At 40.9% G+C, this 27,243-nt stretch overlaps 1 long non-coding RNA gene across 1 annotated transcript; it reads right to left on the reverse strand.

Moving 5' to 3' along the window:
• Positions 1–1,912: 1,912 nt before the first annotated feature.
• Positions 1,913–27,042, reverse strand: LOC133388365 (uncharacterized). Its single transcript, XR_009763762.1, has 4 exons — positions 26,649–27,042; positions 21,206–21,262; positions 7,425–7,539; positions 1,913–2,161 (listed from the first exon to the last, which is right to left on the reverse strand). It is a non-coding gene; the product is annotated as an uncharacterized LOC133388365 (long non-coding RNA).
• Between the last annotated feature and the right edge of the window lie 201 nt (positions 27,043–27,243).

The raw sequence follows: 27,243 nt of genomic DNA on the forward strand, positions 1-27,243 counted from the left end.
AATCAATGAAATGTTGGTACCAAAGGTGCATCCAGAACCTGATTCCTTAATTTAGAATAATCTCCTATGATCCGAGTTCTAATACTTGCTATGGGCTAGTCCAGTACTTTATTGATTGTTTACTTTTGTATCCAACTACGTCATACTCATAATAGACCCACTGAAATAACTAACTGTTAGACAATGGAACTAATTGGTATGACAATGGAACCAGTTACCTAGGGAGGTGGTGGACTCTCCAGCACTGGAGGCATTCAGGAGGCAGCTGGACAGCCAGCTGTCTGGTATGCTTTAACCTGGATTCCTGAATTAAGCAGGGAGTTGGACTCAATGGCCTTATAGGCCTCTTCCAACTCTACTATGAAATGTTAAAACATTCAGAAGAGTACTGGGGGAGGGGTAACCCTCCCAAAGACTGAAATTTGGAAATATCCCTACCAGGAGCTAGGGAGAGAGAAATTGCAAGAGGACACAATGCTTTCTTTTTCTTAAAAAGCTATTTTTTTCTCATTTACACATATTTATACTTAATGAGCCCAATCACTGAGCATGGTGTCAAATGTGATGACTGAGAAGAGTCTGAGATTAGTTAGAGATTTACTTCTAGAGAGAGTGCTGGAAACTACGTGCATATGGAGTCAGCACAAAGAACAAAGAACAGTGTAAGTGTCTTAGACATGCACATGCTGGCTAACTAGGTGAGAGCTAACTGTGACTGTGTTGATATGCAGCCCTCAAAGATCCTGCAGCTAATACATTACCCTGGAACAGATTCAGGCAAACATTTAAATGATATCCAATATGCATACGGAGAAGATGAGAAAAGCACAATGGCTTGGAACCAAAGTGTTTCCTGCAGTTAGAGGAGAATTATTCCCACAGATGGACCCTTCCATGCGAGGACCACCCTTTTCATGGATGGAAGCTTTTTTTCATTCAAGGAGTACCAATATAGGATCCAAGCCATTATGTCCCAACAATCCCTGCTTTCTAATACTGGAGAATGATACATCACTATCCCGATTTTGTCCCTGTTTTGTTTTTGGGTAAGATTTTAAATAAGTAAGTAAGTCACGGTAACATGCTTGTTTCCCCTCCATCTCTCAATCCATAACTGCCTGTCAGCATAGTAAATGTGACATATTGGCACTGGTATGGCAGCTATTCAATGCAACCAATTCTATCGTGGGATTAAACATTTGAGAGGTTTTAATCAAAACAAGACTGAAAGGGTTTTTTAAGCTGGAAAGTGGTGTGTTAATTAATGCATGAATTTTCTGCTCGGTTTACTAACCCATCTGTGTCAGAAGCGAGAGTAGATGCAGCTATCGTGGTGCAAATGGATATGGGGTAGGGTTGCCAGGTTCATGGTCTGAGACTGATCCTGTATCTTCAGGAGAAGAGAAAGTCAGCCAAGTGCAGGTGTTCTTGCAACATTGTAATGGGAAAAACCACAAGGTGGAATTCTCCCTTCCCTCTGCACAACTTTTAAAGATACAGAAGACCTCTAAGAGGCCAGACCTGGCAACCAAGAGGTCTTCTGTATCTTTAAAGGTTGTGGAGGGGGGAGAGAGAATCCCACCTTGTGGTTTTTCTCATTACAGTGTTGCAAGAACACCTGCACTTGGCTGACTTTCTCTTCTCCTAAAGATACAGGATCAGTCTCAGGCCATGAACCTGGCAACCCTAATACAGGGGAAGGCTGATGGAGAAGTGGCTTCAGCAGTTTGTAATAGTGGATGGGATGGCGTCTGTTTCCCCAAGTCAGGAAGGCTGGAACTTGGATGAGAGCTGTAACTTCAGCAACGAAGCAGCTTAGACAGGGAATTCATATAAAAGCTGGAGGCTCCATCCCTTCCAGGCTCTCACTCAGGCCCTAATCCAAGCAGATGTTTCCTGCACTTACCCTTTCTCCAAGTAGCTTCACGGTCGGTTAGCCAGGCACTTCACTGAGACACAGAGAGCCAAGCAGATATCCAGGCAGCTGGTTTGGGGACCTCCAGTCCTGGGGCAGGGCTGTCTTGATCTGATGGCTCCTCAGGATCATTAGCAGCGTGGAGATCTTTTGGAAGTTCCTTCTTCCCTTGATTCTTATCTCAGGAGACCTCAGCTTCCAGGTCTAGGCAGGGCCCTGACAGCTGCTCACACTCAGTTAGTAATCCTTGATGTGAGAACAAGTAATAATAATAATAAAATTTTATTTGTGAGTCGCCTATCTGTCCGAATTAATGGACACTCTTAAATACACAAGTGTGATATCTGTGAAAATGTTGAAGGCTAAGGAAGTGACAGCATTAGATCATCCATTTTGAGCATGTTGTGGGACAAGAAAGTTTAAATGAAAATGTGAAGCTGAGTGTAGTATTTCCCAGATTTGAAGAATATTGCATGCCAAGAAGAATGGCACGTTTATAAGACATATTTTTAATGTGCATGCAACAACCAAAGAAACTACACTTACCAAACTTTCCAATGATTTGTTGGCTGCCGAATCTAAAAATCTGGCTACTATTCCTATTCTGCTGCCTACTCAAGTGATAGTAACTCTGATTTATTCTTCACCCACACTTGAATCTCAGTATCATCTCCTTTTTTTTTTTTAGTTTTCTGCCTACTAGAAGGTTTTGTGTTTTGTTTTCTACCTTCTGTAAATTGTCTCTTTCTTGTTCATGCTCTTCCAAAGGTGTTCGGAGGAGGGAGTCACCTGAAATTGGGTAGAGGAGCCTCATGCTCTACTAGTGCAAAATTTCTCCACCAATTTTGGGTGATCCCACATAACACAAAGGTTCAGTAGCTCTCTGTGACCCTCTGCAGCGGCTTTGCAGAGGGCTGCAAAGGGAAGGAAAAGATCTGCTGTGTGAGTTACCTTCCACTCACACAACGTTGGATAAAACCTATAATCTTCTATGCTAACATTTGTGTTGCTGTTAATGAGGTAAAGCGATATTAACACCTTTTGACTATGTGCTACCCCAGTTTGCTTTTGCTTAAATGCAACAGTGGAGCAGCTATCCCCAGAAGCATTTGTTAGCCTATGGCAAGAAAGCAACAAGGCACATTACGTTTCAGTGCATGATCAATATAACATAAAACAACATTATTTTATATAGCATATTTCAGGAAAAAATGTATTCCAGGTGCTTCTTTAATAATGGACTACTGTGGATATTAATTATGTACAGTAGCAGAAGGAGAAAGAAATTCAGAGCCATTGCAGGACAACAAGAAATGGTAAATTAAGAATATTTATTTAGCCAAGAAGTGATCTAGTTCTATATCTAGGCTTTAACTTACAAGGCAACCTTGTAAAATAGAATTAAGAATGTACATCACTTGAATGCCTTGGATCCCTGGTCATAGCAACTTGTCAGAGAGTTTTACATCTCTGTAGCCAAAACTATTATTTTTCTGTCAGGTGTGGCTTCTTGCCACAAACAGGGGCAGGAAAATAAAGACCACAGAGATGAAGTGTTTTGTTTTAAAGATGAATTTCAAACACAGGTCCTGAGTATTTACAGCCCTTTGCTTTGTCCCTGCACACTCTCTTCTACTGCTGTGTCCAGCATTTATGACCGTGCGTTGTTTTAAAGACTGTTTGTCTTGACACCCTCAACTCTCCAAATCTTACACACACACACACACATGCACACATGAGTCTAGTGTGGCTGCAGTTTGCCTGCCATCCCTCTTTGCCACCTGCTGATGCTGCTTCTGCCACTGCCAAGCCGAGCAGCTGAAGCATTCCCACTGCAGTTTGCTTGCTTCAACTGTCTGCCTTGCCTGCCTGCTCCACTTGCTGTGAACACTTCAGCAGCAGCCGCCACATACCTGCGCTGGAGCGTTCATGGCAAGTGTAACACTTCTACATATATAAGTGTTACACTCACCATGAATGCTCCAGCATACATACATATATATATTTCAGATCACTTTAGCAATAAGCACCCAGTCCTGCTCTACTCATCATAATAAGAATAACACTTTTTACTGCAGTCAAAGAAACATGCTTCTTTATTGCTGGCGGGGTAGAGAACAAAACTGAAACTGAAACTGAAATGCAGGGCAAAGAAAAGTCTCAAGGCTGAAGCCTAACTCTAGCCCAACAGGCAGAGGCAGTATGCTTCCAAACACCACCTGCTGGAAAGCGCAGGAGGGGAGAGTGCTCTTTGCACTCAGGTCCTGCTTGGGGTTTTCCTTATAGGCAACTGGTTGGTCACTGTGAGAACAGCTTGCTGTTCATTGGCCTGATTCAGCAGGCTCTTCTTGTGTTCTTATGAATTATCTGCTGCTATTTCTTTTTTCTGATGCAGATCTGTTTGATGTTCCAAATGTTTTTATGATTAATGCATTGTTACGTGTTGTTAGCCACCCTGGGCTCCTTTTGGGAGGATGGGTAGGATATATAAACAAATAAATATAATACTCCTCAACCTAGAAACGATTTCCTGGGCATATTTAAACATTCACTAAAGTGTATGTATTGACCATCTTGTGAGTCAGTGGAATTTTCTGTCCTTGTCCTTGTGTAGTCTCTGTTGTGCATATGCCATAATGTGTGAGACATACATGGGTTTAGCATGTGGCAAATGCACATGACCTTAGCACCTGAGTGACAATTACTGAGCCAATGTTCATAGGAATACATCGGTTGACACGATTGCTCCCATGCGCCCCCTCCTATGTAGAGCTCATACAGCTCCATGGTATACCGTGGAGCTGAGAGTGATGAAGCAAGAGAGGAGGAGGCTTGAGTGCAGATGGAGGCGAACTCCTGACGAATGCAATTATGCTTTGGTAAGTGCTTCTTCTAAGCGGTATATAGTAGCGGTGAGGGCAGCAAAAAAGAGATATTTTGCTGCCACAATTAAGGCATCTCTCTCCCGCCCGGCGGAGCTCTTTAAAATTGTACGAGGGCTTTTACATTCTGGCCCTCGGGATATTATGGATTAATCTGTAGCCCGCTGTGATGAGTTTGCGAGGCACTTCCAGGATAAGATCGCATGCATTCGCCGGGACTTAGACTCCAATGTTATGACAGTGAGTTCAAACAAAGCATCCAGAACGCGGTCTTGTCCTTATTTATTGGATGAGTTTCAGTCTGTACAGCTTGAGGATGTTGACAAGATCCTTGGACTGGTGCGGGCGACCACATCTGTTCTGGACCCTTGCCCCTCTTGGCTGGTGAAAGCTGGCAGGACCGGAACCGCCGGCTGGGCCAAGGAGATAATAAACGCCTCTTTGAGAGAGGGAGTGGTCCCTGACTGCCTAAAAGAGGCGGTAGTGAGACCACTCCTGAAGAAATCCTCTTTGGACCCAGATAACCTGAACAACTATAGACCTGTGGCGAATGTTCCGTTCTTGGGCAAGGTACTGGAACAGGTGGTTGCCGGCCAGCTCCAGGGGCTCTTGGATGACATTGATTATCTTGATCCATTTCAATCCGGTTTTAGGCCCGGTTTTGGCACCGAAACAGCCTTGGTCACCCTGTACGATGACCTTTGTCGGGAGAGGGACAGGGGGAGTGTGACTCTGTTGATTCTCCTTGATCTCTCAGTTGCTTTTGATACCATCGACCATGGTATCCTTCTGGGAAGACTCACGGAGTTGGGAGTTGGGGGTACCGCTTGGCAGTGGCTCCGCTCCTACTTGGTGGGTCGCCACCAGAAGGTAGTGCTTGGGGAACATTGCTCGATACCCTGGACTCTCCATTGTGGAGTCCCGCAGGGATCGGTACTGTCCCCCATGCTTTTCAACATCTACATGAAGCCGCTGGGTGCGGTCATCAGGAGTTTTGGGCTGCGTTGTCATCAGTACGCTGATGACACGCAGCTCTATTTCTCCTTTTCATCCTCCTCAGGTGAGGCTGTTAACGTGCTAAACCGTTGCCTGACCGCGATAATGGACTGGATGGGAGCTAACAGACTGAAGCTCAATCCAGACAAGACTGAGACGCTGTTGGTGAGTGCCTTCTCTGCTCAGATGGTGGATGTTCATCCTGTTCTTGATGGGGTTACACTCCCCTTGAAGGAACAGGTTCGTAGCTTGGGAGTTCTTTTCGATCCTTCCCTGTCTCTTGAGGCCCAGGTGGCCTCGGTGGCACAGAATGCTTTTTACCATCTTCGATTGGTAGCCCAGCTACGTCCCTATCTGGACAGTGACGACCTCGCTTCAGTTGTTCATGCTCTGGTAACTTCTAGATTGGACTACTGCAACGCGCTCTACGTTGGGCTGCCCTTGAAGACTGTTCGGAAACTACAGCTAGTCCAGAATGCAGCGGCCAGATTGTTGACGCGGACCAGAAGGTCCGCTCATATAACACCTGTTCTGGCCCGTCTGCACTGGCTTTCTATTTGTTTCCGGGCTAGATTCAAAGTGCTGGTTTTGACCTATAAAGCCCTACACGGCATGGGACTGCAATACCTGGTGGAACGCCTCTCCCAATATGAACCTACCCGTACACTACGCTCAACATCTAAGGCCCTCCTCCGAGTACCATCCCATCGAGAGGCTCGGAGGGTGATGACTAGAACTAGGGCCTTTTCAGTAGTGGCCCCCGAACTGTGGAACAGTCTCCCTGATGAGGTGCGCCTGGCGCCGACGCTACTATCTTTTCGGCGTCAGGTGAAAACCTTTTTATACTCCCAGGCATTTTAAAGTGTATTTTAAACAGCATTTCCGTATTTTGGATGTTGTTTGGTTCGTTATTGTTTTTTTATTACTATTATTGTATTTATTGTATTTATATATTGTGCTTGTTTTTATTTTTTTGTACACAGCCCAGAGAGCCTTCGGGCTTAGGGCGGTATATAAATTAAACTAAATAAAATAAAAAATAAATAAATGCTTACATACCCTATTCAATTGTTAAAGTTGAAGGGCTGTGGTGGACTGAACACATCCGTGATCTTCATGTTCCACTGTGCATTAAGCATAACCAGGGCTTTTTCCCCCTGACAACACTTAGCAATATGAAGTACTGACACCTCTTTTTTTTTTGCTGTCCAGGACAACTATTTTGGCTGGCATCTACGACACTTTATCAAGATATGGGTACTGACATCTCTCTCTCTCTCTCTCTCTCTCTCTCTCTCTTTTTACTAAAAAAGCACTGAGTGAAGGTATGAACAGGCCCAGGAAATCATATCAACTGCTGCTTTTGAAACTCATGGAAGAGCTGAACAGACTATAGCATACCTATCACTTTCTGCAGATGGAAATGCTCACCTTTTCTTCCGTTCATGGTCTCTAGCTGAACACAGCAAGTTGCCAAATACCAAGTCAGGACATTGGTCCATCTAGCTCAGTACTGTCGACACTGACTGGCAACAACACTTCAGGATTTCAGAAAGGAGCCTTTCCCAGCCCTACCTGAAGATGTCAGGGGTTGAACCTAAGACTTTGTGTATGCAACACATGTGCTTTACCTCTGGGCTACAGCATTCTGCTCTCCTCCCACAACAGGGTCCAATACACTTCTGCTCAGGCAACAATGGCTCTGACTGAGCGCTTTGCTAGCCTCTGCAAATTTTGTCGAGTTTCCTATTTCATACAGAAACCACAGGGAGACAGAAAAAAAGAAAGAATGTCAGTATCATGCATTGGCAATTACATCTCTATGATGTTGCCCTCAGGTCTCTCCTGTACCAAGCCATCTCAACCTCATCTGACAGTAGAGACATTGTTTCCTCAGGCCTGGTTAAAAACAAAGACAATCTGTAACATTAAGACAACAACAGCAGTTATGTAGAGTGCAATGAGAGGAACTGGGAAAAAGATGAGTCCAGAATTACAACATAAGACAAAAACTGAGAGCACCATCTCCCTCCTGGTTGACGGAAAATTAGAGGTACTACTTCAGTTGATTTTTTTTTATTTTTTAAAAAAGGTGAACGCTCTCACTGAGTGTGGAAAACCATCAAAAGTGATGTGGAAGAGCAGACTATTTTCTGAATCTTCAAGGCAGAACTTTAATTTCAGATGCTGAATACAAGCCCTGTGGCTTTGAGCAGTACAATAACTGATAGTGTGGAGCGACCAATCTACCTGGGCTACATAATCATTAAAGCAGCAGGGAGATAAAGTATCTTCCCCTTTAAGCAGCTGAAACCCAGATGTGAGTGGAGGGGGAAAATCTTTTTACTTTTCCAACCCGCTCTTCACATTAAAGTACTTAAACAACAAGAGTAACATCTTGCATGTGAACTAGAGTTAGTTGAAATTACAACCAAGGAAGGGAGCTTTCTTCAGCAGTATTCGTTTATCACCAGTGGAGCTGGATGAGCGAGCAAATGCTTCTCTCATCTTCCTCCCTCCCAAATGTTCTGTGCCTGTAGTCTGGCTCCCCCCCCCTTTCGTTCTGAAGTGTAATGTGAAAGATGAAACTGTAACACAGGGGTGGGGAACATTTTTCAGCATGAGGACCACATTCCCATCTGGGCAACCCTCCAGGGGCAACATGCCAGTGTTAGGTGAGGCTTCAAGGGAAAAGGGAATGGCACAATGAATGTAAATTTTGCCTTTGCATAGTAGGCTAGTTCCTACACACACCCTTCTCTATCCTCCATCCAGGAAAGCAAGGGGCATGATCAGAGTTCAAGGACACATTCAAGCCACGAAAAAACACCCAAGGAGGGTGTGAAGTAGGGATGGTGTCAAATATTTGCAGAATTGGATTTGGTATCAAATTCTCGGATAATCTGCACGTTTGTCTCATTGTCAAATTGGTTTCCACCCTTTGCATGTGTTCACGGCTGTTAGCAACACTGCATTTTTTTAAATCTGCGGTGAGAATCACATAATTATTCTTGTAATCTGCTGTTGCTGCATACATTATACAGCATAAATATGTATATTTACAGCATTATACAGCATGTAATTATACAGCCGCATAAGGAGTAACAGAGACAATTTGTAATTTTTTGGAAAAATATAAAGAAAGAAAAGGGAGAAGCGGGAATCATGATAACTAGCGGAACACAATTTGTAGTGAATAGGAAATGGCAGCCCATTTGATGAACTGACAAAAGGAACAGAATCAGAGAGCGAAGCTCATCCCTAGTGTGAAGTAGTGCTAGTATGGGACGTGGCTGAGGCTAGGGAAGGCTGAGGCAAGCCCCGAAGGGCAGATTGAGAGGCTTGGAAGACTGCATTTAACCCCTGGGCCTGAGTTTCACCACCCCTGGCTGCTATAGCAAAACATATAATGAAATTTGACTAAATATATGATTCAGCATTCTTAATAACAAGTCGACTTTGAAAGCCAGAAGGAAAAAAAACCAGCCACTGAGTGTGCACTCAAAGGAAGCTGCTACAGCTCCAAAGAATCTCTGAAAAGTGTATCTGTATATGTCTCCTTTACTGAAGACCTTCCTCTTTCAACAAGCCTTTTAAGTAGGGACCGTATCCCATTCTGTCTGTGTTGGAATTGCTTTTTAAGATGCTTTTAAAGCTGTTTTTTTTTTTTAAAAAGATGTTTTTAAAGATGTTTTGTTTTAATGTGTTTTAAAGTCTTTTGTTAAGATGTTTTAGAGTGCTTTTGGAATTTTTGTTTGCCTCCCTGGGCTCCTACTGGGAGGAGGGTGGGATATAAATTTAATAAATAAATGAATAAATTATAGTACCGTGCCTAAAAGGTAATGGATGAATCTGCCCATAATCTAAGACCAACACACACAGACACACACAAATACATGAATATGACCTGGATATTATCATTTATTACCAGTTATTTTGGCATGTGGTGATCCTGACTTCAAGTTTGAAAAGGAAGAAAAGAGTCAATTCAGAGACTGCTTTCCAGAGAGTACAATCACCACAGTAACTACAGGAGTGATTTTGGTCCAATACCCACCCAATGAACAGAATCACTGAAAATTCATCTCATCTTCTCTCTTGGGAAGCCCAGCCAATACCCATTAGCTTCTCCTTGCATCTGTGCTCTTGGAAAGCAGAAAATGACTCTTGAAATATTATGCTTTCGTTAGTTACTTGCCAGAGGGGAAGCAGTTTAAAACAGAAGATCCCATTTGAATACGAGGGAATCTGTGCCTGGAGGGTTACTCATATTGCAGTGGCTTCAGGAATGTCTACCTTGCCCCTATACTGAAACAAAAATAAAGTGAAGCACAGAATGTTGTTGTGATTCTCACAGTCTCGTTGATTCTCTGTTCATTCTTCCTTGTCCTATTGATGCTTTCGTTGTATTGAATGAACATGTCTTTGTACACAGGGGCTAAGATCTGAAGAGGCTTGCTTTCATTTATTTATTCATTTGATTTACATCCTGCCCTTCCTCCCAGCAGGAGGCCAGGGCAGCACCCTTTTGGGCCCTCCTTTTCTACTTCCTGATGGTTGCTCCCATTTCAGCGCAGCATTTGATGTGGCATGAAGGCTACAGCTGGAAGGGACTAATGGCTTCCTCCCCATGAGTACGTATCAAGTGTTGATGTGCATGGACCTCTTTGACTCCAAACCAGAGCTCCTCGCTAAAGAGGTCTGTGGCACCTTCATGTTCAGGTTTCAGCAAATGCTGAAGACGCACCTCTTTACCCTGGCCTTTGTCACCTGAGATGTGTGTTTTTAGGACCCACCCTATTCCTATGACTGTAATTTGTTTTAACTGTTTTTAATATTGAATTTTAAAATGTTGTAACTCACCCTGGGACCTGCTGGTAAAGGGTGGGTAATAAATTTAATAAATAAAGGGTGGGTAATAAATAAACAGCAGTAATGATATGAGCTAGGGCCTAACTGGACACGAAGCTGCCTTATACTCAGTGGAGGCTGCTCCATTAGGGCAGATTGGGGCACTGCCCCATCAACATCACTCTGCCTTCAGACAGATCCTGCTTGCCTGCTTTCTTGCTTATGATCACTCCAGGGATAGCGCTGCCTGTTCGCTTCCTTCTCCTTAGCCTCAGTGTTGCCCTTGTAGAACTAAGCAGAGAGAAGGATGGGGACACAACTAGAATTCGTTGGCTCGGCCTGTCATTGGCTCTGGCTCCACCTACTGTTGGTCTCCTTACCTTCTGCTCTAGCAGCCCCAATGGGCACTAGCCACCACGGCTTCTACTAAGTCAGACCATCAGTCCAGCTAGTTCAATAATGTCTACACTGGCTAGCAGGGGCTGTCAAGGGTTTCCGACAAAGGACATTCTTAGCCCTACCTAGAGATGCCAGTAATCAAACCTGGAACCTTCTGCATGCAAAGCAGATGCTCCACCACTGAGCTGCAGGCCTCCTCATGTTAAGTTCATTTCATGGCACTAGTGGGAACTTCCTTCATCGCTACTTACAGCACAGGAGCATAATTTCCATTGTGATTGCAGCTAGGGAGATAAAAGCATCTCCTTATGTGCTGCAGTTCCAATAGGGAAATGCCCCCCTTATCTAGGATTCAGTTTAATGTAATGTGGGCTAAGCCCTTACACTCTGTCACAGAAGTGGAAAAATAAGATCACCTTTCTACCATGTTCTCTGTTTTGATGGGATGCAGTGCCTTAAACTATGATTCCGTCTAACTTCTGCTGGTTGATTTGTGGCCATGTTCCCTGAAAATTTGTCCTTTGCCATTTTTTTTAATACAATAAATAATTAAAAAAAAAAAAGAACAAACAGCCATAAGCTACTTTTCAAGTGATACGACAAAAGGAATGAAAGGGATGCAAGCAGCATCTGGTGTGAACTATTTTAAAAGTAAATCGTTATTAACAAAGCTTCCCTCCCTCACATAGCTTCAATGATACAATTTGTTCATTGCTTCAGGAATGCGGAGTTCCCAGCTGAGACTGGGTTAGAAACTCAGTGTTACAAATAATCTTCAAAACCTGATTAAAATAACAAACGAATATAGCAAAAGTTTGAGGCTTTTTGAAAGGTCAGAGAATTTCAAAGTGATCTCTGTTACTATGGTCCAATACATAAGCAACTGAACTGGTTTGAGATTTAAAAAAAATAAATTGCCAAAATGGCTTTTGGGCCTGGGGTTGGATAATCAAAATTATATATATTTTCCCCTTAATCCTTCTTATATCCCTCTAATAAGAGTTCAGTAATCTAATAAAGGGACCATCCTCAAGCAAAAACTTTCTGGTAGCATTAGGGGAAAGCTATTTGTTATAAAGGTGCAGAGATCAGAAAAATTTATGTGATAACAGGATCTGCAGAAATTGATTCATTTTAGTTATTTATTTAATAAAATTTATATATTGCTTGATTGTAATAAAACCTCTATGCCGTTTACAAAAATATTATAATTATCAGTTAAAAACAGTTAAGAACAAATAATTAAAAACAGAAAAAGATAGTTAAAATTAAGCTAAAAAAGATGAAAACACACCAACATCTACTTGTCTGGATAGGCTTGCCTAAACAAAAATGTTTTAAACAGGCACCAAAAAGAGTACAGTGAAGGCACCTGCCTGATGTCAATAGGCAGGGAGTTTCAAAGTGTAGGGGCTAAATGAATTGCTAATTCACATTCATAATTATCAGACCTATCCAAATTTTAGGGATGGAATTGAAACCTCACTTTCTGGTCCATGTCACATTTGCATGTTTGTGCCCAAAAATCACTGTCCTGATTCTTGATTTTTAAAAATTCATTATTTTTCTCCAAGTTTACATGAAAACATTGTATTTTAACATGTGTTTTCTCTCAATATATGCATTTATAAACATATTTTCTTTCAAAATGCCCATTTCTAAACTTATTTTGATAGCATTTTAAAAACATGAACTTTATCTAAACATTCAGGAAGTCTGAAATCGAATGGATAGATAACTAAGTTCTGATCAACAGATTAATCCACAGAGTGTGGATCAGGTCTGCTGGTATCAGAATCTGGAAATATTAAATTTCTATATCTGAAATCCTGCAGATCTGCTGCCAGTCAGTGTAGAAAATACTGAGCTAGATGGACGAATGGTCTGACTTAGTATAAGGCAGCTTCCTATATTCTTGACTGTGAGACATTAGAGGTGTCATTCTAGATCCATTTTGGATTGCAACGAGACTTGGTATAGTCTGAGTGAAATCCAAAATGGACCTGTATATGATAGACAGCCCAAATCTGAGTTGAAATTTCAGTCCTGGTGGAATCCAGTCCTGCCATCTCTAATTCATGTTTAAGCCCCAAAGGATTCAACAGTGGCTTTGAGGTCGTATGTTGCAAGTTATTCAGCACCAAATGAATTAGACTGAGGTATGAAGTATTAAAAAGGCAACACACAGTGCAATGACATCATTAACTCCTGGTACACTGCATTGCTGATCAACGAGAAAACAACCAGACTGTCTCACTATCATTTATTCTTTCCTGTACTTGTTGTCCTCCATTACTGGTGAACCATCATGAAACAGGTAATTTATGAAACTAAGCTTGTGTGATAACCATTTTGAGATCAGCATTATATTGCAAAGCTCCAAGAGTGAGCTGCCAGGATTCTGCCAATATACATTTGAGGCAGTGTCATGCAAAGGGTTAAGGAGGATTGACTTGTAGATCCCAGCAGGTTTCCAAACCTAAGCAAAACACTTCTGAGAAGTCCTTTGAGGAAAATGTTACTCTGAAGCATTGTCTTACATTGTAAAGCCATCTTCTGACTGGTTCCCTACACCCTCTAATACTTGTATTTATTACACCTGTATAAGGTTGACAGGGTTACTTCCTAAAGGGCTAAGCTATTTTCTCTGCATTGAATGCTATCAACCTTTATGAATGGAATCTAGCAGTATTCTGTTTGATTCAGAGCCATGAACCTTGCTTGGCTGGGGGAAGAAAATGTTGCTAAAGCCCAGGGCATTCATAAAAGATATGTAGTGCAGAGACTACCCATGCAAGCATCCTAGCTTTTTTCTCAGGCAGAATAAATGCTTTGGTGAATATGAGAAATGCAACTAATAACATACTTGCCAACTGCTAGTGCCTCCAGAACCTGTAGGGCTGTTTGGGCTGGAGAGAGAGATTGCAGGCGGATGCAACATCTGAAAAAAAGTTAGCTGTAGACATGCTGAATTTGGCTGAGCTTTCTCTGATGATCTGCAGTATATCTCAGGCTGTAACTGACCAGATGGCTAACAGGACCATATCATCCACTCTGAGTGTCAGTCCTGAATAAATATTCTGTTACAGATTTTCTCCATTTTTATGGATAGTTCCTCTGTGCCTTGAAAGTCTGCATGGGAGGCAAGGATTCAGACTTTTCTGCAAGGAAGATGCCATGATGAGAACTGAGTATTGCTCGATTTCTTCTGCTTGACATCCAGCTAATGAAATTCACATCATCTCTGTCCTCTACATTGTGATATATCACAGGAGTTGGATTGACAAAGGAGGGGAAAAAATCCTTCAGGTGTGCCCGAAGTAAGCATGGGCAAACCTGTATTTTTCCAATCTGAATTTTCAGTTCACTTTATTTCCACATCAGTTTGTGACTGTTTTTTTAGAGCTTGCATGAAATACTTGCATGCATTTCCATGCACATTTCTCCTAATATAACACATTTATATACAATTTTACCTAATTATACACACATTTTTGGGGGGGTTGTTGGAGAACTACACCACAAAATTCAGAGAAGTTCACATTTCAAAGGATAACTATTTCAGTTCATGTATTGATTCAGCAAGCATGCACTAATAAGGTTTGCATTAAAATGAAAATGTCTGCCCATCCCTAGAACTTAGGTCAGTCTTAAAGTAGTTCTTTGGATCTTGACCTAAGTTAAACCTGTCTCCTTCTTGCTCTCATTGATCTGATGGCAACGATTCTCTAGTCCCTAGCCAAGTTTCTTGGTGTGCTTTCATTGCCTAGAAGAAGTTCTTGTTTGATTAGAGGATGTGACCTTAGTTCAACTGTCCCCATCACCCCCTCAAAAAACTAATAGCTTTCCACTTGAGTCTTGCTCATAAGGAATACTTACCAGATCCATGTGTTGTAGCTAGGGTGAGTATGAGGGATGGGATCCATTGGTCAGTACCAGTTTGAAAGCATTCTGTCAACCTAACAGGCCAGTATTGATTCAAGTTCATTCTTTGTTTAGCTGCTGCTTTTACCAATCAATTTTCCCCTCATAAAAGAATTAATATTAATATCAATACTTTGAAAGGAAATATTGATAAATGAAAGTAGATATCAATTACATTATTGTTTTTAATGTCAATATTTCAGAGGCAGATTTTTTTTTAAAAAATCCACTTTTGAAAATTGCTACAGAAAATCACTACAGAAAATCCGATTGGCAATGATTAAGAATAAGCGAATTAATAGAAAATGCAGTACCAAATCCAAACTGGGTGGAATCTAGCATATCCCTACTGAGTATACACCATATATTTAAAGCACGTGATTTCCGGCAAAGAATCCTGGGAACTGTAGAACAGAGCTACAATTCCCTGCACCCTTAACAAACTACAGTTCCCAAGATTCTTGAGGGGAAGTAATCTGCTTTCCATTTATGATGCATATGCAGCTTTGGAGGCAAGCATCAGAGCTTTGAACTCTGGAGACACAGGGACTGTGGTTCTTTTTCATTCTTCAAAACAGCCAGAGAAAGGCATACTTCATAATAAATAGAAGTGAGTTGGCTGCTGTATCTACATTTCTGTTTTTAAAAGTTCCACAGATGGCATAACTTTTTCAGGACGGGTGAGCTACAGCTTTTCATTGGGGGGATGGAAATCAAAGAGAGATGCAACGATACCCTATAAAGAAATTCATGGGCACACAAACATAAAAGTTCCGCATTACACACTTATAAACGAAGCAAAGAAAAGAAGCCTTTGAAAATCACAGTGGAACTGTCTTCATGTCATCACATAAAAGAACTTGTACACTTTCCTCTTGGATTTTTTTCCCTACTGAAAAGCAGCTCCACACAGACAAGTGTACTGATTTTCAAATGTGGTTTGAAGTTCAGCTGCTGAAAGTCAGCCTTGCATTCGAAGGTAGCCTCTTCGCCCTTCTCACTGGTGCCGAGGCAACAGAGATGTTCTCGATGGGGTATTGCTCTACACTGAGATTGCATCCAGGTATTGTGTACTTTTTTGGCCACCATGGGGCAGTGGTCTACAAAATACCCTTGAATCCCAACCTACAAGATGCCTCTGTATAGAAGAAAGTGAGGAGGCTACATTGTTGCACTGATCTAGTTATTCGCTGAAGTACGAGACATTTTTGATAAAATGAGTATATAGAGAATGCCATTGGTTACGGCTGGTCCCATTGGGAAGCAGAACAGTCATTCAAAGGGCTAACGAGAGTTTACGATGTTGATTTAATATTTACTGTGTTTGCTTGCAAATTATTGCATTCTCATGATCTTGTCATGGTACAGAGCTTGATAAGCATCTGATAAATCTGACATTTGCTGAGACCAGGGTCTGTCTTCTCTGCAAGAATCAACCTCCCCAAACACTTCTCTCTTCAGATGAGGCCCTGCTTCAGATACCTTGAGCTGTCAAGACCACCACAATCCTAAGTATGCAGACTGCTGAGAAAACCACAACCTTATGCATGCTGCTTAGAAGTAAGCTCCTCTGAATTCAATACGGCCTCCAGGATCTGGGGAACCTTCTGCTCTCCAGATGTTGCTGGACCAACTCCAATTATCCCTCACCACTGGCTATGGTGACTGAGGCTGATGGGAGTTGGAGTCCAGCAACATCTGAAGGGCCAAAGGTTCTCCACCCCTGAAAGGTTCTCCACCCCTGGTGTATAGATTTATAGTCTTAGGGCACAATCCTATATCCACTTACCTCATTAAAATCAGTAAGACTTATCTCTGAGTAAACACGTCTAGGATTGCGCCATTAGATTTACTGAACTCAGTAAACATGGTTAAGCTTCCACTGCAGGCAATGGGGATTTACCTACATATAAGCAAGGCTGTTTCAGGTAGCTGTACGCTCAGTGTGAATCTTTCTACCTAGGACCTTCTAAATGCAAAGGATGTACTCTACCAATTATGAGTTTTGAAATACTCGTAATTAAATTACTCTGATGAGTTATAAACGAGTTATGAAAAATTCCAGCACTGATTTATATCTTAGGCTTATCTGCACTGTACTTTTAAAGTACAAATTTGCCACTTTCTAAATAGTCACGGCTTCCCCCAAAGAATCCTGGGAACTGTAGTTTGTTAAGGAGACCCCTATTCCCCTCATACAACTACAAGTCTCAGAGTTCCCTGGGGAAGAGGAATTGATTGTTAAGTTGGGAATTGTAGTTCTGTGAGGGGAATAGACATCTCGTAACACCTCTCAGCACGATTAACAATCTACAGTTGCCAGGATTCTTTGGGGGAAGCCATGTCTGTTTAAAATGGTATAATTACACAGCCACAAGAGTGGCTGTATGCTATAGTCAGCATGGATTTTTTGCATTCCACAATGTTAAATTGAAAATACCCCCATGCCATTCTGATGCTTCCCATAAGCTCATTTCAAAACAAAACCTTACAAAACCTATAGTCCTGAACTCAGAAACACTTGCTTAACAACCCTCTTAAAAACCCTAAATTTTCATGGTGATACATAAAACAGAGAGAATTGAGATTTCAAAGTGTAAAAAGAGAGAAAGAAAAACAGACCCCATCTGGACTTCTTTCTGTCAGAGTTCTCATAATCTGTTGAAATTAATTAAAAATCAGTCATATTCACAGAGTACCTGTAATCCTATTACTGACCTTGCCCCATACTCTGACCTTCATCTTCCAGGTCAGTTTCATCTATCCTAAGCATGATTGCACAGGAGTAAATCCCATTGAACTCAATAAACATGCAGATGATCAAACCTGTCTTTCTCCTCCCTTCCCCCTCCTCCCCTCCTCCCCTCCGCCCTTCCTCCTCTCCCTCCTCCTCCTCCTCTCCTCCCCATCCCCTGTGGTCAGTTTCACCTATTCTAGGCATGATTGCAGGGGAGTAAATCCCACTGAACTCAATAAACATGCAAATGATCAAACCTGCCCTTCTCTCCTCCTCCCTCCTATCCCCTCCCTCTTGCCTCTTCCCTCGTCCTTCCTTCACCTCTCCCCTCCCCCATCCCCTTCCAATTCCCTCCTTCTCCTTCCTCCTCCTTCCCCTCTCCTCCGCCTTCCCCTCCCCATGGTCAGTTCTTCACATATTCACAGAAACAGAAGCAAAAGAAAATGATTTACTATAGGAAACTCCACTAAAATTGCAAAGTAAATCAAACATATTTAAACTGACTATCTGAACTATATCAACTGTTTTGATATTGTTGCTTCCTCCCTGCTAAAACAAGATCAGCACAGCACATGTATTGTTTCTGTTCTTTGGGCTGATTGCAGCTGTTGCCAGCACTCACCATATGCTCAGAGGCACGTTACCAAATTCTTCCAATCTACACAGGAAGTGGATTGGACTGTGAATCACCAACCCAAATTGTGTCTGCATTTTGACAAATTTGTAGGGCAGTACAATATCTCAGAGAGGAGTTCAGGTCTCCTGCTCCCCTGGTGCATTCACTATAGCTGCCCAATTTCCCTGCTTTTGAAAGTTTGATAGAAATATTTGTTGGCTTTAGGTACATTCTTAAACCGCAAGGATTTTTTTTTGCCTATTAGTGAATATTGCTTTAAATGTATAGTACAGGTGGGACCTTAGCAACGGTGTGAACCTTGATGAAAATGCTAAAATGTACATCTTAGGGGATTTTTTTAAAAAAAGCCTGTTACCATGCCACTGATCATCTTCAGCCATCCAGGCTGACAGCATAGCCCCCAGTAGTGATTTTATACCTGGGATGAGAAATCCCTCCATATGGTCTTGGATTCTACTACCCATCAGTCCCAGCCAGCATGATAAATGGTCAAGGATGACAGGATTTGTAGTCCAACAACATCAGGAGGGCCACAGTTTCCCCATCCCTGCTTTACAGAAACATACTCATCCCTCAGCCATCTTGGCAACGGGTAGGCTCCTTCCTGTCTATCTATCTGCTGCAATAGCAGACCTTCCCTCTTCCAAGCACAGCCATGTGTTAGATAGGAGAAATAATGTCAGCATCGCAATACTTCAGTATGCATCATCACCCATCTCATTATAATCTTGTATAACACAGTGCTTTTGACCTGAAATGCAGATCACAGATCAGCTTTGTCTATTTCTATCTCATCATCAGACCATCCCAAAACAAACATTTAACAAGGTAATATCAATAAAAGATAACTCAGTCCCAAATAAAACTATATGCAACATAAACAAACTTCAAATGCTGAATTGCTTGGCAGATCACAACCTTTAAAAAAATAAAACACCTGTCCCTCTTTTAATAAATGTTAAAATGATTGGGTGTGTGGGCACTATGCACAGGGAAAGCCCCTTTTCTTTCCAAAAGGAAAACACTGTTAACAGTATCATTGTTTTTCGTGGTTTCCCCCACCATTTTATTCTACAGAAGACATGTGTAGTCTTCCACCCAAATTTAAACCAAAGCTGGCCACATCCATACCAGACATTTATTCCACTTTAAATAGTCATGGCTTCCCTCAAAGAATTCTGGGAAGTGTGGTGGCTGTATAATGAAATTAATTTCATGTATGCATAAAACAAATTTAAAATTCGGAATCTCTCTGACAAATATAGCATTATCTCTAAAATAATGTGCAATCTTCACAGTTGTATATATATCTTCTCCACCCAGAAGATAAGCTACAGATTCTTGGTTAAAACTCTTCACATCTCTCCCCAAACTTTGTCCAGAGTATTTTTTAACACACCATACAAAGGACAATGTACAATAATATTACAAGATCTTGAACCCAGTTTAAACTGCAACAACGGGTATGTTCAGAATATGACATATTTCTGAACTTTCCTTCTAAGACAGCTAAGGGCATCTGATTTAACTGGGCTTTAATATACACCATCCTATCTCTCCATTTCTGCAAAACCTTAAAAGACCTGAAATGCAAGACTTGCCTGCTCAGTCTTAACCTTGCTGCAATTTTTACATATGTCTGAGAAGTTTAATGGTATTATTATTATTAATTTATTAATTGCCTTCTGCACAAGCATCTCAAGATAATGTATAACAACAACATAAAAAACAGCAGATACATGTAAAAAGAAAAAAAAAGCAGACATCTATAGCAGAGACCCATTCATCCAGCTGGTACTTATCATTTGTACTTACTAAGGACAACAGTATAAATGAAGAGTTGTATTTAATTAAGGCCTACTCAGAGTAGACCTATTGAAATTAATGAACCTAAACTAGTCAGGTCTACGCTGAAAAGGACTAGCACTGAATACCTCCCTAAATGGTTAATCCCCCAAGACTTGGTGAAACAATAAATTTTCACTATCTTCCTAAAAGCCAGTTGGGACCAGTTAATATTAGCAGTGCAGATTTCAGAAGGGGAGAAAATAAACAATAGATTGCCGCTATGCTAAAGGAGGATTTTCCTACATATCTCTAGGTATCTTAGGCTTTAGCAACTGTCATGAAATACACACCAGTCAGAAAGCTAGACAAGAACTTTATTCTCTATTTCAGAAAGGACCAGAACAAAAAGAGGACAGGATGGAGAAATGGAAATACTTCTGAGTAGACATGGATAGGACAGCGTTGTTGCTAGGGCAGTGCAACCATTCTAGCTGAATCCCAAACTGAATTGGGCTGATTTGGGTTGAAACAGGGCTGCTCTGAACCAGGTCGAGGCAGCTCTGGATTGCTCCCAAATGAGTTGGGTCCACCCAGAGCAATCTGGAGCTGGAGATACTGAGCAAGAAAGCCAGACAGCCTGTCTCCAAAGTTTTGCAATTACAGCACCATACAGTAGGGCCCCGCTCATACAGTGGATTACGTTCCGGACCCCCGCTGTAAAGTGAAAACCGCTGTAAAGTGGATCCCATTGACTTACATTGACCAAAATGGCGCCCGGCAGCAAAAAAAATGCTGTAAAAGCGGAACAAGCACTGTAATGTGGGGCCTTTCTACAATTCACAACTGCTGTATTAGCGGAATGCTGTAAAGCAAAGTGCTGTAAAGCGGGGCCCTACTGTATAAGAAGAATGCCAGGGTGGTGACAGAAAGAAGGGACAGGGGAGGAGGGGAGATGGATTGTGCTCATTGACAGCTCTAGCTTCTAATCCAGGGCTAGAATCTCACCCAACCCTCTCCAGCAAAGTGTTTTGGCAAAGCACATTGAAAGGTAGCTAGTACAAAACAATTAGTCCTACCTGTCTGCAATATAGTAGGGCTAATTCCCTCTTGAGTGGTTTCCAAATTCCATGCACCTATGTGAAACAACAAAAAAAGTTACGGCCATTTCCAGTGCAAGTGAATGGGAGTACCAAGACTGGATTTCTGGATCACAATTCAGATTCAGGATTTGGATCAATCTGGGCCAAATCAGGGTCCAATTAAAATTATCCAATCACGCCACAAATTGGGGTGGGAGCTGGCACAGCTTTAACTGTTGTTACTCTTCCTATCTGAATGCTAAGAGTGTCCATAGTCAAGATACCCCCTTTATTAATTAAAGCAGTGATGTCAAACTATGGAAAGCATATTTAACTAAGGACATTTGAGAAACAAAATGCCATCCTTAAATCTCACCTTCCATTTTGAGGGTGGACAAACTAAATTAATCAATGTGAGACAGTTTTCAACATCTTTTACTTAAAAGAATTTGTATGTGTAGATTTTTTCATACACCACACTGAAGAACAAGATAATTTTCTTTCCTTTGAATTGCTTTTTCGGTATTGCCAAGTTAGCTTGTCTTCAGACTTTATCACAGATTGTTAGCAAAGTTCATAAACTCAGTAAACATTTGAAGCATACACAGTACCTGAACAACCCTAGCACTGCAAAACTGAACTCAATCATTTATTCTCAACTCTTTTTTAAAAAAACTCCATGCATTTTAGTGATCATAAAAGATAAACAGTGCATAAATTGGGCTGAAAGAACATAACATTCTTCATAAAACATTGTCTATATTACCTTCTGACTATCCTAGAGCTGCTGATATGCATTCCTCAGAAAAAGGACGGCAGTTTGTTTTTTATGGACAGAACCAATAAAGGTTACTATAAAGCTAATTATACTTGATGTTCAGACTCTGCTGAATGTACAACCCTATTCATTTGTTTAAATTGTATGATTTTAAATAGGATTCTGTCCTGCTCCATTTTTTAAATGGAATAAGATATATACTTGGCTACTGGGCAAAGTTCAAGACTCTGATTTTGGTGTACAGAGCCCTATACAGCTTGGGACCAGGATACCTGAAAGATCATCTTACCTCTGATATACCCAGTCAATCACTGCATTCTCCAGGTGAGGGCCTCCTGCAAATACCATCTTATCTGGCACCTATCCTATGGAATTCCCTCCCCTTAACTATTAGACAGACACCATCTCTGTTATCTTTTCAGCACCTACTGAAGACCTTCTTCTTTCAACAAGCCTTTTAAATAGAGACCTTATCCCAGTCTGTATCTGTGTTGGACTTGCTTTTTAATATGTTTTAAAAGCTTTTTTTAAAAAAGATGTTTTGTTTTAATATATTTTAAAGTCTGTTTTTAAGATGTTTTAGAGTGTTTTTAGTGTTTTGTTTGCCGCCCTGGGCTTCTTCTGGGAGGAAGGGCTGGATATCAGTTTAATAATAATAATAATAATAATAATAATAATAATAATAGTTACATGCATACATAAAAATAGCTTGCCAATCCACAACAGGCCAGCATCGGTAAAGCCAAATGCCTTTAGGTACAGTGACCTGGAATCTATGTGTGGATGAGGATGTGGTTTGGAAATGTTAAAAAATACATAAATAAAATATCCCAAAGCCACAAGTTAATCTTTCTCCAGTTTTACCTATCTTTAGACTCCACTGATGGAGGACCCCTTAAGCACCCTGGCCCCAAGCAATAGGCCCCTTGAAAAATTATGAAGGAAAATTGGATTTCTTTCTATTCACACACAACAGGCATTAAAAGCAGGCCGGTGTGTAGAGGAAGCAGAAGGGAGGTCAAACTCACTTTGCTGCAAATTCCTGAGCATCTCCCTGTGCCAAGAATGGCTAAAGTATGACTGCAGATCATTAATTCGGCATTGTTAAGCCAATGCGTGCAATCTCTTCATTAATATTTTTTTTTACTATTTGATCTTGGGAAAGCAGATGATTAGAGAGTCCTGCTTTTGTATAGAAAAAATCTTTATAACCTTATAACAGAAATCTTTATAAGTCTTTCATAAGTCTTTATCATAGAAATCAAGGTGGAAATGAGATACTGATTTTTTATGACAGCATGATGTGTATAATTTTATTCCATAAATGTAGTAAGTGTGTGGGCCACCTCTTTCACCCCTCTGTGTTTAATAGAGAGTGGTTGGCTCAGATTTACCCCTTTTCTTTTACTGTGTTCCCTAATCATTTTTATATTATGTGGTTTTCAGCTATAATATAATTTAAAATTAATCTTTCTCTATAGCAAGGTAGTTATAAGTGGAACTTCATATAGAAATTTCCAGTCATTCTAAGGGGACCCAAAAGTTGGCTTTGCATCATTGTATTGTCTAAGGAACAGGCTGAAATGTCCTAAGACATGTTTCTGGCCAACATGACTGATCAGAAACCATGAAAGAACATATTGGTTTCAAACTGGTACAAAATCATCAGTATCAAGTGACAGTAGAATAATGGTAATATCAGTCAGGAGGACAGATAAACATCAATCTGGGAAGACAACAAGACAATGATGGGAAGTACCTGTAAAAACCATGAACATACATGAATTCATTGTAATAAAACTATCTGGTTTGTTGGAAATATTTCAAGAGGGAAGAACTGTTACGAAGAACTCAGGGGATTGGTAAAATAATGTCACATGTATATTCAATAAGGTATAAAGGATCTGTGCAGACTCTACCTCTTTGCAGTCCCTCCTGGGTACTTCCTGGATGTGTTCTGGAGGACTGACCTTGCATATACTTGTAAGTTAATAAAGGCCTACCTTTTTGCTCTAAGCCTGTGTCATTGATTACTTAAAGGACCCCCAGCAAAGATCCCACAGGAGAAAATAAAAAATTCTCCATCAGTTTGGCACCCCAGTTTGGCATTCCATCACCACATCCATATAGAACTGTATTTCATACATAAGATTTTATGCATTTCTTTTTCAGATTTAAACGTCTTTCTCCTGCCTGTCAGCATTTCATCTTCAAAAAAAAAATGGATTTTTTTTGCCATGCTGATTATACTTTTAATTTCTGATATACATCTTCTGTTTCCTTGCCTCCAAGACATTTAATTTCTTGTCCTTGCTGGTATTTATTTTCCAGATTATATTTAATCTAATCCAAGAACTCATGCTCCCACTCATGCAGCATATGTAAGCTATTACTGGGGAAATAATCACTTTTATGTTTACCTGTACCACCAGAAATTGGCTAATAATCTGGCAAAGCATTTTGGGATACTGTGGATATTAGTCTAACATCAAAGCCTATTCTCTGCTCTGAGACCTTTCTATAACTCTTCATGCAGGGAAACTGCATCATCAAACTTTAAAGGACAAGAGTCCATAAAACAATCTGTTAAAAGACAAGGAGCTGAGGCAGAAAGAACAGATCTTTCACTTTGTTATAACATCCAGATCAAATGGTTATTTGAACTGACACTTGCCATGCAATCTACAAAGAGCCGTGTTCCTTTTAACTCTGGACTTGTCACACTGCACAGTGTATGTCATGTCTAATTCTAATTTTAAACTATATAGTTTTTTCACTTGCTGCTTTCTTGCACTTCATGTTATTGACTTTCATATCATCCTGTTTTATGGACAATGGGAGGAAACGTGAAACTCTGCTAGGCTCATGATTTGCTTATTTGCTTGTTCATGCATTGCTTTGTAGCATATTTACTTTGTGAAATGATGAACGAAGAGATCATTGTAAAACGATTTATTTCTGGCAGTTGATTACTCTGTTCGTATCTCACATTTGGCAGCCCAGAAGATCTGAAATCAAAATTTATAGCCATAAAATATTTTTTGTTCATTTCAGGAACAGAAGGACACACTAGGCTGAAGGGGGAAGATGGCTGCTGGCAGGCTGGTCCACTAGCGAGCTCTGGAGCTCATACCCACCTTGCCTCTTTTTTTGCTATCTTTAGAGATATTCTTTGGAAATTTTTATTCTGGAACCTAACAGCATCAACAACACCTATTTTTTGAAGGCTATGGAACCATTTTATCAGCAAGAAAACAGACTCTTTATCAGCCGGTGAGTCACAACTCTGCTTCGCATTACTAACTCAAGGAATATAATTTACCATAACAAAATCTAAGGATTCCTAAGATAAAACTACTTAGCCTTGGAGTCGACAATTTATAATTATACCTCCGTTCATCTTAGAGTTTAAAAGGCAAACCTTATAGTTTTTAAAATGGTTCAAACAAGGAAAAGATGTTATGAACATGACCATAAATCAGACCAGGTTTTGGAAGAATCTGGGAATGGGGATCAACAGCTTAAAATTACAAACTTCTTTTTACCAACCAAAGCGGATAAGACAAAGAGAAATGCGTCACGATCTATTGAGAAAACCCCTTCCCAAATCGAAACAGAACAATTCTGTACCTGCTTGAGTGAGGAATTCCAGGCAAGAGATGACCCAGAAATTATACAAAGCCTGGTGTATGGAACATCCACAGATCCCCTTTTTGGGCAGACGCATACACCTAGTCTGATCAACTCTTTGCTGCAGGTACCTGAAAGCAAGGAGACGCCATCTTCCTCTCTGTACAAGGACACTGACTTACATTCCCCCTTAGACATTCTGTCTACTGTGCATGCTACAGACATCGACAGCCAGACTCCCGTTTTTACTCAATCACAGCCTTCTTCTGCCTGCTCTACAGAAGTTACTGAAACCACGGAACTGGCACAAATTGGCCAAAAACTACTTCTAACTGGCCAAAAATGTCTGCAGCTACAATTAGCCATTGTGGCAAAAGAGACTGAAAACATCAAAGTTTTTTTGGAAGAAACAAACAACCTTCTAAAATCATTTATGGAAGAACTATCCAAACTATATTTGAGCCTAAACTACACTCTTCCCCCCCACAAAACAACAACAACACTGAAGTGTGCAAACATAAAGAAACCTCGTATTGCACCTAAGGAGAAAAAATCCAAAAACATAAAAAATTACAAACCGCCAAGGAGTAAGAAGATGAACTTTCAGAAACTTTTTAAAGTACTTAAAGCTCAACAGCAAACAGCTTCGCAAACAAAGAATTTATCTGCTTCATCTACAGCGAGAACACCCCCTAGATCTTATTGCAAAGCCTTACCAGAAAGCAAAAAAAGTCCAAATCTCCCAGAGCTACTTACTCACCCCAACCCGAGGTCCTATAGCGGAATATGCTCTACCAATAACAAGATTTCACGACGAGAGAATACAAATGGGAATTGGCTTCTCAAATATAATTCAAACAAACTTGCACTGCTGAATCTTCCTCTTCTTAACATCAAAGAAAAAGTAAACATCAGGAAGCAAAGAGTGTGTTACGCCCTCCAGTCGTTAGGTGTAATGGATTTACGGCCTGACGATATCTCGTATGTGGAATTCCTTTACAACCCCTCAACAAAAACGTCTGCTTTACTTACCTTTAAATCGGCTGAGACAACAGCACGGATAATTGCAAATAAATCCCTTCTCAGCTACCATGGAATATCCGTTCAGAGACATTTCACAAACCTGGCCAGTCCAATTTCCTTGTTCACAAAGAGAACTCCAACAACAAACCTTATCTCTTCACATGAGAGGAGGAAGTTTTCCTCGAACAGCAGCAAAAATATATCAAACTCTGGAAACTTGGATCCATTCCTGGAACAGCTTCCTCTTAAAAGCACATTAAACATGAACTGCTCTTCTCTATCATTAGGACCAACTATGCTGGAAAAGAATTTATCCCCTTTGACTCCCCCAGCACAAGAAACATTAAACTTTGAAACACTTAACTCCATAAACTCTGATCTTATTATTTTGGATGAAGTAAGCTCCTCCCCACCACCAGCTCCCATTTTCGTTCCGTTACAGTCACCTCCTTCTCTGGTAAACAGTAAGGAAAATCAAGATCTTGCATTTGACTTTGCTTGTGAGGGAGAGGAGGAACTATTAAATAGTTTCCATACATTCACTGAGAATGAACAAAGTGAGGTCATAAACAAAATGCAGAATCTGTTAAACAATCTAAGGGCA

The sequence above is a fragment of the Rhineura floridana genome, chromosome 7, assembly GCF_030035675.1.
Source record: "Rhineura floridana isolate rRhiFlo1 chromosome 7, rRhiFlo1.hap2, whole genome shotgun sequence".
Lineage (NCBI taxonomy): Eukaryota > Metazoa > Chordata > Lepidosauria > Squamata > Rhineuridae > Rhineura > Rhineura floridana.